The sequence below is a fragment of the Canis aureus genome, chromosome 6, assembly GCF_053574225.1.
Source record: "Canis aureus isolate CA01 chromosome 6, VMU_Caureus_v.1.0, whole genome shotgun sequence".
NCBI lineage: Eukaryota > Metazoa > Chordata > Mammalia > Carnivora > Canidae > Canis > Canis aureus.
The window spans coordinates 8,660,184-8,672,897 of record NC_135616.1 but is presented as its reverse complement, the minus strand read 5'-3'; positions in this window follow the sequence as shown (position 1 = coordinate 8,672,897).

Here is a 12,714-nt window from a genome sequence, read left to right as displayed (position 1 = left end):
TTAAAAAAAAATTAGCGTAACTTAAATTTAGACTGATTTTTAAGTTTTAGCAGTTCCATTTAAATGCCTGCTCTACTGGGCGGTACCGCGGACACAGAGGCAAGCAACCCCCGCAAGCGTCGGCCGAAGGCATCATCCACTTAACGGTGGAAACGGAGGAGGCGAAAAGTCTAAAAGTCCCAGGGAGCAAGTTTACGTGGCAAATATACGGTTTGGATGTTTGGGTTTCCCCCCAGTTTTCTCGAGAAGTGATCGACAGGCATCACCGTGTCAATTCATGGCACGCAGCATGGTGGGGGGCCTACGGAGGGTGTGAAATGATTTCCCCAAGAGGTTCAGCTGACATCCATCCTCTCAAAGAGACACAATATGAAGAAAAGAGAAAAGGAGAACAATGTTCTCTCTGTGATGAGAACTCCTAGGATTTATTCTGTTAACAACTTTGCTATGTGTCACCCGGCGCTGGTAGCCGCGGTCAGCGTGCTGAGCATCCCTGGGACTCACTTACCTTCTGCTGTGCGCCCAGGCTCCTGGTAGAGACCTTTGGAGGCTCAGGGGTTGTCATGAGCCCAAAGACCAAAGGACAGACACCTGGGTGCTCAGTGGTTGAGTCAGGGTATGATCCTAGGATCGAGTCCTGCATAGGGTTCACCGCAGGGAACCTGCTTCTCCCTCTGCCTGTGTCTCTCATGAATAAATAAATAAAATCTTAAAAAAAAAAAAACTAAAAGGGAAGCCTTGAGTCAAGAAAGGAGAACAGTAGATGAAAATGAGCTATAGAGAGAGCACGTTCTGGAGACAAATGTGCAGATGGCCAAGAGCAGGGTGCTGACTGCAGCCCTGACTCCTCAGATTCATGGGAAGAGGGTCCTTAGGACCTGATGACTGAACATCAGGTGCTAAGCACAAAGGGCTCCTGAAAACCACAAACAGGAACAGAGTCTGGCTCAAAGAGGGTGAGGACAAATCATGGAGACTCCAAGCTGGACGTGGGCACCAGAAGATGCAGCCCCACTGTGGAGGGACTTGTCCATAACCATCCCTGAACACCTACTTTGTGTTGGACATGTTGCACATATGGTGACGATAAGGCAGATACTATTATTACCATTTTATGAGTGAGTAAGCTAAAGCTTAGAGTGGTTGAGATCTAGCATTCTCTGGGCTCTTGTCTGATCCAACTGGCTGCTCCTTCCCGGGCTTCTTTTTGAATTCATTCTTCTCTACTAGGTGTGTAAATGTTGGCATCCCAGGGTCCCATCTCTTCTCATCCCCCACCTGCTAAGAATAGTATTAGCTATTGTCTGGGAATTCCAGATTTTCCTCTCCTGCCTGACTGTCTCCTAGTCTAGGAATGACAAAATTAACCAAAGAATGGAAGAGGAAGGAATCTGTAGATATTACCATATAAATATTTCTAATTTGTTAATTAGAAAAGCAGAACAAGTAATAATTCCAAGAACTGCTTTTAATTTAACCAACAAAATAAACTACTAATTGCTCCAATAAAAAAATAGGGGAAAGTATAAAGTTAGAAATGAAATATTTCATGAGATCGCTTGGCTCAAAGTTATATTGATCCTTCCAAAAACGTAAGTGAAAAATAAAATTTTCTAGGAAAATATTACCAAAGTTCACGCAAGAGGATTTATAACTAGGGGCATCAGATTCAAAAGAAACATAGGAACCCCCCACCCTTGTTAAATTTGCATTTCAGATAAGGAAGATTTTTTTCAATATGTCTCATGCAATATATTTTTTAAAGATTTTATTTATTCATGAGAGACACAGAGAGAGAGAGAGGAAGAGACACAGGCAGAGGGAGAAGCAGGGTCCCTACAGGAGCCTGACGTGGGACCTGATCCCTGGACTCCAGAATCATGCCCTGGGCCAAAGGCAGATGCTAAACTGCTGAGCCACCCAGGGATCCCCTCTCATGCAATATTATACTAAAAAATTATTGGTTGTTTTTCTGAAATTCAGATTTAATTAGATGTCCTACATTTTATCTGGAAGCTTTGCTAAAGCAGATAAATTACCATGGAAAAATATGAGAAACTTGTCAAAAGCTAAAAGAATTTTAAGACAAGATGTTTTCAGGTGAATTATATAGATCAAATTCAAGGGATACTTTATTTTTTTCAAAGGATGCTTTAAACTCTTAAAATTATTCCAGGGAACCCTGGGTGGCACAGCGATTTAGCGCCTGCCTTTGGCCCAGGGCGTGATCCTGGAGACCTGGGATCGAATCCCACGTCGGGCTCCAGGTGCGTGGAGCCTGCTTATCCCTCTGCCTGTGTCTCTGCCTCTCTCTCTCTCTGACTATCATAAATAAATAAAAATTAAAAAAAAATAAAATTATTCCAAAACATACAAAAGAGTAACAGCTTCTAAATTATTTTTAAAAAGTTGCAACACAATGAAACCTAACCTGACAATGATAACAAAAAAAGACAAGGGCAATTCTATTTTGAATATCCATGATGAAATTTTAACTTTGATATTAACAAATATGAAAGAATAATATTTTTCTTTAAAATATTTTTATTTTTCAATTATTTTTTCTTTTCAAATTTTTATTTAATTTCTAGTTAGTTTACATATAATGCAATATTAGTTTCAGGAGTAGAATTCAGTGATTCATTACTTACATAGTTTGTCTAAAGTATCCTCCTTAATATCCATTACCCAACTAGCCCATCCCCTACTCACCTCTCTCCCTCACTCCTCAGTTTGTTCTCTATATTTAAGAGTCCTTTATGGTTTGTTTTCTTCTCTCTCTTTTTCCTTCCCCCTCGTTCCATATGTTCATCTGTTGTTTCTTAAGTTCCACATATGAATGAAATCATATGGTATTCATCTTTCTCTAACTTATTTCACTTAGTTCCATCCATGTCATTGAAAATGGCAGGATTTCATTCTCTTTGGTGGCTGAGTAATATTTCATTATACATATATATACACCACATCTTCCTTATCCATTCGTCAGTTGATGGACTCTTGGGCTCTTTCCATAGTTTGGCTATCGTTGATAATGCTGCTATGAACATCAGGGGACATGTACCCCTTCAAATTTGTATATTTATGTCCTTTGGGTAAATATCTAGTAGAGCAATTCCTGGGTCATAGGGCAGCTCTATTTTAACTTTTTGAGGACCCTCCACACAGTTTTCCAGAGTGGCTGCACCAGTTTGTATTCTCACCAACAGTGCAAGAGGGTTCTCCTTTCTCTGCATCCTCATCAATATCTGTTGTTTCCTGTGTTGTTAATTTTAGCCATTCTGACAGGTGTGAGGTGGTATCTCGTCATGGTTTTGATTTTTATTTCCCTGATATTGAATGATGTTGAGCATCTTTTTATGTGTCTGTTAGCCATCTGGATGTCTTCTTTGAAAAAGTGTCTATTCATGTCTCCTGCCCCAAATTAACAGACTATTATTATTATTTTTAGAGTGGGGGAGGGAGGGACAGAGGGAGGCAGAGAATCCCAAGCAGGCTCCATGCCCAGTGTGGAGACTGCATGGGGTTGATCTCACAACCCTGAGATCACGACCTGAGCCGAAATCAAGAGTAGGACACTTAACTGACTGAATCACCCAGGGACCCCTGACAGACTTTTGAAGAGAAAAGGAACTGAAGAAGATTTTTGAAAAGGATTTTACTAAGTTCTCTGTATTTTTCCCTCAGTCTTAACATGCCTATATATTACCTACATAATTTTTAGCTGTAAGTCATTGATATAATAGATGTAACTTTCTGGAATCATCCCAAATTAAAATTCATTGTTTTGGAAGTACTAGTCAATATGCAATTAGATAAGAGAAAAATATGCGGCGTCAATACTGAGGAGGCAAATTATTACTATTTTCAGACGATATAATTGTATGGAAAATTGCAAAATAATCAATCGAGGGAAATTCTATTAGCGATAGATGATAATTTAGTGAGATGGACTGATTTCAAAATTAATATTCACATTCAGTAACATTTCAATAAACAATATTTAGCTATACAACAGAATGAGGCAAGTTACCTTATTTATAATAGCATAAAATAGGTATAAACTTAATAATAAATATATAAGACATCAACATTAAAAAACTGTAACACTTTCTTAAGATATTAAAAACACTGAACAAATGAAAAGATTACTGTATTCTGGAATAAGAAGATTCAAGAAGGTAGACACACAAGTTTACTGTAAATCAATCCATAAATCCAATGCAATGCTCATCAAAATACCAACAGTAATTTTTATAGCCTGGTGACATATTATTAAAGTTCTCTGGAAACATCAAACTTGTGAATGTTCAAATGTGATTCCTGTATATGCAAACAATTGTGGGAGGATACGCAAGAAGCTATTCATAATGTTTACCTTTAGAAGAAGTAAGGGGTAAGGATTAAGGCAAAGAGTTGGTTTTTATAAATATAAATTTCAATATTTTCAGTAGATGCACATATTACTTATATGGTGAAAACAGTCGTTGTTTATTTTAAAAGAACATTTCCTAACAAGTAGAATAGCAATTGCTCACCCTCAGTGCTCATTGGAATCACAAGGGGGAACTTTAATAAAACATCAGTGCTCAGATCTCATGTCCAGTTTTGAATTCGGTTGGTCTAGGGTAGGGCCCGGGCATTGGTATTTTTAAAAAAGCTTCCAGTGATTATGATGTTCAGCCAGGGCTGAAAGCCACTGATGGAGAGTATCCTATGGCAGTGCTTTTCAAACTTGTGGTTACAACCCATTGGGCATGAAATCAATTTTAATGGGTTAGGACCAGGATTTTAAAAAATGCAATTGAACAAAAGTGTGTGTGTGTGTGTGTGTGTGTGTGTGTGTGTGTGTATGGACTAGATTGTGATCTAAGGCATAGCTCTGTGGGATGCCATCAAAAAAAATCAGAAAGCCCCTACTTTCTGGGACTCCAACCTCTCAGACCCTCTGAAACACCTTATCAGAATTTGTGTCAACTATGAAAGGCTTTTCATAGTTTAAAAATTATACTGTAATTCTGACTTCTGTTTGTTTATGTGGCCATTCGATCATTCCATTCATTACAATTCAAAGATTGAAATGACATATGTAACTGCTTGTGCTTATATGCTGTGCACAGTGTCTGACCTTACTAAGTCCTCAGTAAATATATGACAAATGAAAGAATGAATGGATGATTAAATTATCAGGTAATTCTTTCCCTCATTTTCCCTAGAATTATTTTTGTAAACTAGTTTTTCTTCTTCCTTCCCACCACCAGCCTCATGAAGTAATTACTCTAGGTGGAATAAAGCAAGAATTATTTATTCTTGGATGGATATCCCACAGTCAATATAACAATCAAGGCAGGATTTCCTTCTTTGCTAGCATACTCATCCAATTGAGGACTATGCTTAGTTTGGATTAGGCCATGCTGATTCTGGTCACATTCATGTTATCACAAATCACACTGACCTGGGTCTCTTCCCATGACCTAAGACATTCATGAAAGATAGAACCAGAAAGGATGTGGCTGATATGGGCTGATTTCATTTTTTTAAAAGGTTTTATTTATTATTTATTCATGAGAGACACAGAGAGAAAGAGAGAGGCAGAAACACAGGCAGAGGGAGAAGCAGGCTCCATGCAGGGAGCCCGATGCGGGACTTGATCCCAGGTCTCCAGGATCACGCCCTGGGCTGAAGGCGGTGCCAAACCGCTGAGCCACCCAGGCTGCCCAGGCTGATTTCATCTGAAGCAAGTTATGTCACTGACATTTCCCAGATTAAAAGTAAAGTCTTCAGTAAAAATTTCAATTCACTATATAATCTACTTTATGTAGCTGAGTAATGTTTTGAGTTACCAGAAGCTTAGCCCTGGGGCAAGGTGCTACAGGAAATATACGGAGGTCTTGGAGTTGCTTAAATGATGTGATGTTAATTGTAAGTGAGGGAGAAATTCAGATTGGGAAGAAAGAAAATGAAATGGGCCAAACAGAAAAGTCTTCAAATAACTAGACACGCGGGGCATCAAACATAGGAAAGGCAATAGAAGTGCCCAGGTAACACCCTAAAGCCTGAAACCTGGATTCTAACTTGCTTAACACCTCTTCATGAGAAGCTTGTTTTGTGTGACATTTTACAAACCATTAACGAAGTAACAGTCCCTAGGAAATCTCTTTGGGACGGTGGGCCTGCCGTGTTCCTTCCAGTGGGGCATCGTGTGGCCGCATGACTCAGTGGTTTTCTGGGCTGTATCCACCTCACGTCTCACAAATCACACTTTTTCGAGACATGACAGGGACGGCGAGTGTATCTCTGACTTTTGACTTTTGCAGAAACAAGCCATAGGTCAGAGTGACAACAATGGACTTCTAAAGGACCATTTCGGGGATGATGGGGAGATGTTTAATGAAGCAAACAGCCATGAATATACATGAAGATGGAGACTGGCGGGGGTGGAGGAGGCAAAATTAATAGAGGCAAAACTTGAAAATTTCAGAGTTAACTACTATGGAAATAGGTGAAAACAAAGGGATTTAGTCTGAAGACAGAGGGCTACGGAGTGACTTCTTTAGGGTCTTCAAATATATACGAAAGATGATTTTGTAGAAATAGGAGACACCAGCATGTTTACATCTTAGGCTGAAGTTTGAATATCTGAAGCTAGATCTGAAAAAGTACATCTTTTTTTTTTCTCCTCTATTTCTTCAACAAATACCTATTGAGCATTTTTTATACGCCACCCAGTTGTTAAATATTAAATTCCATTTGCCCAGAACGTGTAAGGCTCTGTGCTCACACTGAGTGCGGTAGAAAGTGCCACAAGGCATAATCTTTCTCTTCAAGGGGCTACTAGGAACCAGTCCCTGTAGGAGATCGTACAAGTGTTTTCACTAGGGGTTTTTGGAAACTGGATAATGAAGGTGATTATAATCACATGGCCCAACCATTCGAGTCACATTCTATTTCTGTTATTTTCAGAACCTCATCAAGGTTGAGAAAGCTTTGACGCTGCTTCTAAGGATGGCTGTGTGTAATTATCCACTGTCCACAGACAGAAGGGATAGGAGGGCATAATGGATTCCTGGGAACAAATCCTTTTCACCAGCTTAGTGCCCGTACAAAAAATGAAGTACACCACCTCCAGTTTAAGGTTTTTAAATCAGCGAATTATTTCTTTATTGTTTACTTCTGAAGGCAGGAAGAATATTCCAATTGTCTGCACAGAGTATGGATTGAATTGTGAAATCAGTTTCTGGCGGCCCAGGTCTGCCAAAGTGGTCATGAGCTACAAATGACTCCTCAAGTGGCAAGCAGCCACCCAGACACACACAATTCATCCTTTCCCCAGCAGTTCACAAATAGTAGCCTGCCTCAAATTCGTAGCTTGACAAACTGCCATGGACTTTTCAGAGAACTCGCCTTGAGATGGTTGATAGACAGACAGCCGATGTTAGCTAGAAGCTAATCACTTTTCCTAAAATTGAACCTCCTCTAGGGCTAATCATTTTTCAAATTAACATGCACAAAACAGATTGATTTGAAGAATTTGCCCTGTGGGGGCATCTAAGACAGTTGTAAAGCAGGACCTAGTCGAGGTACTTAGTGTTGACTCACAGAAAGTGTCAAGTCTTTCCACCTTTTTATCAGACACCTTTCATCAATTTGTTGTCCCTTTTCGTTCAATATTGTACTTGTGAACCACACTATTAACCTCAGCTACCCTACTGGAGGGCTTGAGAATTATTAGTTGGGTAATTTTTTCAGGTGACAGGATTACCAAGCATAGCCATGTGAAAACATATTCATATTTAAAATTCTTATGTGTGCATAATAAATATTAGAACACCACTGAGCTAAAATTAATGAGTCTGTATTTAAAGCACGGCAGTATTTAAAATTACCTGCCTGATGACAATTTTCACTTAATCACATTACAAGTATCTCTGATTACTTCTTGTTAATTGCTTCATAGAATCTGGGGGGTAAAGGGGCCCCAGAAGTGTCCAGGTAACAGAGTACTTAATTGCTAACATCAAACTGGTACTCAAAATAATGTTCATACTCTGGAGCCAGCCAGTTAGCAATATATACTGAAAGACACCTCTGTATGGAGGATTGTTCTAGGTCCCGTGGGGAAATACAAGAATATCTCTGCAGTTTACGGTGACAGAGCAAGAACAAAGGTTTAGAAAGAACTGAACAACACCTGGGTCTGTGCAGGTAGGTGTCATGTGAATCACATACATAGATGCCAGGGGATTTCACTCACCACCTGACCATATTTTCTGTAAGATCTGTGCACCAGCAAGATCATATTTCCACTACACCAGGCCCTGGACTTTTTCCCCTTTATCGCCTCCTATTCATCTGCATATTGTTATGCTTATGGTTTATTGTGTATCTCCACACCCCCTTGGATTTAAGCCCCACAGAAGCAGAGATTTTTATTCATTTGTCCAAGGATGCATTCCAAATGGGACAGAGTGGGCTCTCAATATTTGTTGAATGGATGAATGTAATACTTCCCACAATGGACAAAGATGAGGACACCTGTTCAGGTGAATCTGATTCATTTGAAGAAAAGTTTTGAATCAATATGTAGGTGGATCTGTGAAATTGTTTCTTCTACTCTTAGGCTTAACTTTTCAGCCCAAAAGGCATGTGAAAAGCAAATCTATTCTGAAAAAAAAAAAAAAAAAAAAAACAGAAAGGGGGCGGGGGAGAATAGTAAGCTGGCTGTTCTGGAGGATAACTTTGCAAATTGATTGAAAAATAAAAGGAAAAAATTTCAATCACCAACAGCAAGCAACCTGTCGGAGTGAGTTTTCCTTTAATAAACTAATTTTTGGCTGGTTTGACTCTTTTTGTGGGAGAGGCTAGGCCAAATGAAATTCGAATTGCTTCTTCTTGAAAAAAAAAAAAAAAAAAAACAAGAAACAATACAAAACAAATACTCCACTGCCTTCTGAAGCAAACTGTCAGAGCAGATCCTAACCCCAAAGCACGGAACAGTTTACAGAGAAACAACCGCCTCCATGGAAGCATATGCCACCCATACTCTACCCATTCACAACTAGCTGATGAAGCAACTCGTGCTCTTTGGGAATAAATCCTGTAAATACACCCTTTATTTTTTAAAAATGCAAATTAGTTAATATTGGCCAGTCATTCTTGATATTTTTTTTTCCTTCTAAAAGACCTCTGATGCCCCAGTATGTCAGAGCAAAACAGAGGCCCCCGTATTCCAAACAGTCCCCATGAGTACTTAATACAATTGCTATGAGTTGCAGTTCAACAATTGTGAAAAATCCGTTGTGGGGACAGCTGGATTTAACCTGGGACTCCTTAGCATTTTGCATTCTTCCTGCATCAATTTGCCTTGATTCCTCAATCAAAGGGAACACAATTTAATTTCAGATTGAAGCAAATGGGCAATTGATAGGTGTTGCCTTGTAGGTAAAACCCAATACAACTAGTCTGATCCCATGAAATAGAACCATCTTCTGGAGAAAAACTCGATATTTTAAACTGAAGTCTTATTTCTCACCTTTTATTTTTCATTTCCTTTTTAATCGTGGTTCTTACCTTTTTTTTTTTTTTTTTTTTTTTCCAAATCCTGCAACCCTTTAACCCTTTTCCCTGACTTTTTTCCATCTCTGAATCATTGCCATGGCCACCTTGACAAAACAGTGCTTAGGAGGCTGCAGCTTTGCCTCTCAACGCTCTGAAGTCTCCAAGGGACACACCCTTATCCAATGGGCCCCTAGTCTTCTGCTGACATCATTCAAGCACTGAGTCTTAACAGTGGCCCTGCAGGCCCTCTGGACTTGCCTGTGTGTGCATCCCAACCGGGGCCCTGGGGTGCTAGGCACTTGGACACTAGGCACTCAGCAGTGGCAGCTGGGATGTTTTATTTGGTCACTGGATTCAAAATCCATCCTTTGCCTGAAAGGGATCTCTGGTGCAGAGACTTGCAAGCAGGTAATCTCCCTGAGAAATCAAATTGTGATCAGCAATTCACCAGAGTGCTCAGTCAGAAAATTCACTTGTGTAACTCTTAGTGTTGGAGACAAGCACAAGTATTCGTGCTGTCTTCACAGCTGCATTGTAGGACTTCGGCTGTCCCAGGCTTCTAACGCAGTGACAAACTGACGGTGGGGAGAGATGGAGACCAGGCGAGTAGAACCAGAATAAGGTATTTTTGAAGGAAGAGTTTTTATGAATACATTATTCATTAATATATTTATTCATAAGAAGAATATATTTATAAGGATTCTGAATATTCAAGAGTCTATTAACAAATATATTTTTCATGAATATATTTATAAGGAGAATAAGCTTTTAAGAACAACTTGTAAGGAAAAATATTCATGAAGAATGATTCTTGAATATTAAGAATATATTCATAGGAACGCTTCATATTCAAGAACGTTTTTCAGCTCTGAGAGTTGCAGAGACAAATGGAATATTTCTTAAAATGATAGGAAACAAAATGGAATGCAGTGAAAACTCAGTATTTCAAATGGAATGAGTGACTGTGGCAAAGCCCTCACTCAACAGAAGGAGATTCCACAAAGAAAATTTGATCAAGAAATGTCAGGGATGTTCCAAGTCAGCCCGCAGCAAGGGTAAGAGGTCACGATTCAGAGCCAGGGGTTAACAGGAGTCAATCTTCTGTGCTAACACTTGGAATCTATTGAGGACTTGAGTTAGCCATGGTCACGATCTCATCACAGGCCAGGAGAAACAAGGTGTTCGGAGTTGATGAAGGAGAGATTTTTCTTGGGAGGACTGTGGGTTGTTGGAAGTGAGAGAAATTTATCTTTGTGAAAAAGTATCAGAAATTAAAGACATTCAAAGACTATGGTCTCAGAAGTCCTAAGCTCCCAGAGCGTCCTTGCTTAATGATCTGATTTCCAGTCCCATATGTGTATTTCAACGTGTTGTGTAAATAATGGTCCTTTAGGGGAACTCTTTCTAACAATCTAGAAGTTTGTTATTTCTTGAAGTCCTACTGGCAATATTTTGCTTTGTCCTGCATACTTTTCACTTCTGAGACCGAGTCTTTGCATGGTCTTTAAGATACTTGTTACGCAATTTTTGCTTTGTCACGCATATTCCAGATGGGAATCAGGAAAGAGGAGAGTAAGAGGCTAGGGGTGGTACCTGGGGGCAGCCGAGGCCTTCAAACCATCTGGGGCATTTCCAGATGCTGCCTCACTCCTTGGGGGGGGGGTCCCCTGGGAGAAAGATTTCAACTTCCAAGCTTTCCAGCCTGTCTGGAGAGGATGAGGTAAGGGGAGGGAATTTGTTGGAGTCAAAGCTGGATGTGGTAGGGCTGGGTCCAGGGCAATCAAGGCCCCTCCAGACCATCCTGAGGCCTGCCCCACATGCTTCTGGGCCCCCTAACAAAAAGCCACCTTATGTGTATTATGTCAGCTACATTCGTTTACACACATCCACAAAATCAAATTAAAAAACCCCTCGGGGTAGATATCACTTTCTTTTTACAGGTAAGTTATTCCCATCTAGGAGGTTACGGAGCTGGGACTTGACGTCGAATTTGATGCGCTTACCTCATTCACTGATGCAATAAGTAACTTACTTTGTGCTGATGAAGTGCCACATACCACGTCAAGTGCTGGGAGTAAGTGATGAGCAAGCCTGCCACGGTCTCCGTTCTCACACACCATCTAGACTAGTGGGGGGGGAGACAAGCCCCCCCTTTTTTTTTAATGTTTTACCACTCGTAACGTGGTAACGACAGCAAGTGAGGAACCACATGATGGGAATAGGGCTGCAGTGGGTCTTCCCCAACAGGGGTGAAGGGGAGGGAACAGCTCAGGCGGGGGCATCCACTTACACCCAGGAAGGTACGCTTGGAGGGAGGAAGGAGCTCAGGGTAGGTCCAGCACGGGATGGGGGCACGAGGGAAACGCTGTGACAGGGGAGGAAGGTGGGGTGAGGTGTGAAGCTGGCAGCCTGCCGGGCCAGCAGGGACCAGCTCAGAAGCTGACCTGCGCCTCGTGGGTCTCCACCTCCAGCGAACTCATGCTGGTGGGAGAAGCTCTAACACAGAAATGGCCAGAGTCAGATGTTTTGGTTTCCTCAGTTGGGCCGCTACTCTGTTCAGCCAGGAGAGGCTACTAGGACGGGACCACCGGAGTTGCCTCTCCAGAGTGGCAAGGTGAAGGCACTGGGTGGCAAGTCAGGATGTCTGGCAGGTGGCTAGACACCTGGATCGAGCTGTACCTGATTGCACTGTCTTCTAGGAACACGACAGTTCAATTCTAATTTGGCTTAGTGTTGTGTGTTCTAATCTAGATCCTTTGTTGAAACAACAAGTATTAAATATATGAAACATGCATCTCAGATCTTCCACGGAGCCTCTATGATGAACAATTGTGAGGTTCTTTTTAATTTGAAAATCTCCACTTTAACTTCTCAAGTTATTAACTAGGCTCCCTACCCAGCGTGGAGCCCAACACAGGGCTTGAACTCACCACCCTGAGATCAAGACCTGGGCTGAGATCAAGCACCAGACACTTTAACTCACTGAGCCACCCAGATGCCCCTAATTTCTCAAATTATTAACGGCTGAATTTGCTTCCCTAGGGAAACATATCCCCAATACTCGAAGGCTGACTTCTTTGTGGGCTATGCCAAGCAGCGCTTTGTTCCTCTGTGGCTGAGATAAAAGCCCTCAGGTTGTGTTGTGGGAATAGGTTA